We start from the raw sequence: 3,036 nt of genomic DNA, 5'->3' as shown, positions 1-3,036 counted from the left end.
CACGTTGCACGGGAGAATGTGGAAAGCGTTCATATGTAGTAAAAACCTAAGAAACCCGATCGCTTTCATCATTTGCTATAGAGTCGAATGTATTGCCAGATCGTCCCATTGGCCGCTTTTCTCTCTGAACAGGTTACATCCATCGTCTGCAAAATTATGTCGCGTGTTGCGGTATGGAAGAAAACTGAAAACATTATATTAGAACACAGAAAAAGCTTCGAAGAAGATGTAATCGCCGATAAGAAGCAGTACTATTCTAGATTTAGTTATCGGTAATTCACTTATTTGCCGGGTTTGGTATATTGGACATGACCGACGACCTATAGATTTCGCATGAAACGACGTCTTGAAATCACATTGCGCGGTGGAATGTGAAAACTGTTCATATGTAGTAAAAATTTGAGAGATCCGCTCGGTTTCGTCATTTGCCATCGAATCGACTTAATGCCAGATCGTCACATTGGCCGCTTTTCTCTCTGAAACAGTTACATTTATCGTCTGGAAATGTATGTCGCGTATTGCAATATGCGGAAGAAACTGAAAACATCATATTAGAACACAAAAAAGCTTCTAAGAAGATGTAATCGAAAGTAGCAAGCAGAACTATACTATTGACTTATTTGCCGGCTTTGGTGCATTAAACATCAGTTCAAATGGCTCTGAGCACAATGGGACTCGACTGCTGAGGTCGTTAGTCCCCTAGAACTTAGAACTACTTAAACCTAACTCACCCAAGGAGATCACACACATCCATGCCCCAGGCAGGATTCGAACCTGCGACCTTAGCAGTCGCACGGTTGGACATGAGCTAGGACCTTAAGATTTTGCATGAAAGTACGTATGTACGCCACGTTGCACGGGAGAATGTGAAAAGTGTTCATATGTACTAACAACATGAGAAATCCGCCCGTTTTCGACATTTGCCATTGAATCGACTTATTGTCAGATCGTCAAATTGGCTACTTTTCTCTCTGAAACGGTTACATTTATCGTCTGTAAAGTTATGTCGCGTGTTGGGGTATGCGGAAAAAACTGAAAACATTATATTAGAACAAAGAAAAAGCTTCAAAGAAGATATAATCGAAAGTAGGAAGCAGTAATATACATGCTTTAGTTATCGGTTATTCACTTATTTGCCACCTTGATGCATTGGACATGAACTAGGACCTTAAGATTATGCATGACAGTACGTCTGTACGCCACGTTGCACGGGAGAATATAAAAAATGTTCATATGTAGTAACAACATGAGAAATCCGCCCGTTTTCGACATTTTCCATCCAATCGACTTAATGTCAGATCGTCATATTGGCCGCTTTTCTCTCTGAAACGGTTACATTTAGAGGCTGCAAAATTATGTCGCGTGTTGCGGTATGCAGAAAAAACTGAAATCATCATATTAGAACACAGAAAAAGCTTCTAAGAAGATGTAATAGCCAATAAGAAGCAGTACTATTCAAGTTTAAATATCGGTTTATTCACTTATTTGCCGGCTTTGGTACATTGGACATGAGCTAAGTTCTTAAGATTTTGCATGAAAGTACGTCTGTACGCCACGTTGCACGGGAGAATGAGAAAAGCTTTCATATGTAGTAACACCATGAGAAATCCGCCCGTTTTCGTCATTTGCCAAAAGAATCGACTTAACGCCAGATCGTCATATTGGTCGATTTTCTCTCTGAATCGGTCACATACATCGTCTGCAAAGTTATGTCTCTTGCCGCTGTATGCGGAGACACTAAAAGCACCATAGTAGAACACAGAAGAAGCTTCTAAGAAGATTTTATCGGCCAGTAACAAGCAGTAGTAGTCAAGTTTTAGTTATCGGTTATTCACTTATTTGCCGGCTTTGGTACATTGCACATGACCGACGACCTAAAGATTCAGCATGAAACCACGTCTGGAAACCACGTTGCACGGGAGAATGTGGAAACTGTTCATACGTAGTAAAAACTTCAGATATCCGCCCGCTTTCGTCATTTGCTATCGAATCGACTTTATTGCCACATCTTCACATTGGCCGCTTTTCTCTCTGAAACGGTTACATTTATCGTCTGCAAAATTATGTCGCGTGTTGCGGTATGCGGAGAAAACTGAAAACATCATATTATAACACAGAAATATCTTCTAAGAAGATGTAGTAGCCAGTAAGAAGCAGTAATATTCAAGTTTTAGTTATCGGTTATTCCCTTATTTGTCGGCTTTGGTGCATTGGACAAGAGCTAGGACCTTACGATTTTGCATAAAAGTACGTCTGTACGCCAGAATACAGCATTTTCAGTTGTCAGACGGCTTCTATAACCGAACTGTTCATTTGACAGCAAATTGTGTGATATCAAGTGATCAATTAACCTTACATGCACAGCCTTTTCGGTAACTTTTGCAAACACTGATGGCATAGAAGTAGGTCTAAAATTATCTATATTATCCCTTTCTCCCTTTTCATAAAGCGGCTTTACTGATGAGTACTTTAATCGGTCAGGAAACTGACCAACTCTAAAGGAAAAATTGCAAATATGGCTAAATACAGGGCTAACATGTGCAGCACAGTACTTTAATATGCTTCTAGGCACTCCATCATATCCATGAGAGTCCTTAGTCTTCAGTGATATAGTTATTGACTCAATCTCTCTCTTGTTTGTATCACAGAGGAGTATTTCAGACGTCAATCTCAGAAAGGTATCTGCGAAGAAATTTGTATGATTTCCTGTTGAAACTAAATTTTTATTTAGCTTGATTGTGACTACTTCTAACATTTTGATATAATTCGCCCTATGTTCTACATGAAATCATTATCCCACTAGTCAGCCAACTGTGCTGTCTATTACTGCTAGTACCCCATTCAGAATGTTCTAATGGAAAACAACTCTCAAAGAGCATGAGAAATGTGCCATGGAAAGCATTGTATTTATCATCTGTATTATTGGCACTATAAACATCTTGCCACTCTTGTTCCTTGACAAGTTTTAAAAACACTCTATTGCTGTTGGATTGACTTTCCTACGTTCTTTGTACATGACCGACGACCTAAAGATTC

This window comes from Schistocerca gregaria, unplaced genomic scaffold (genome assembly GCF_023897955.1).
Source record: "Schistocerca gregaria isolate iqSchGreg1 unplaced genomic scaffold, iqSchGreg1.2 ptg000405l, whole genome shotgun sequence".
NCBI classification, from domain to species: domain Eukaryota; kingdom Metazoa; phylum Arthropoda; class Insecta; order Orthoptera; family Acrididae; genus Schistocerca; species Schistocerca gregaria.
The sequence above is the reverse complement of the archived record's forward strand: the minus strand, read 5'-3'. Positions refer to the sequence as shown.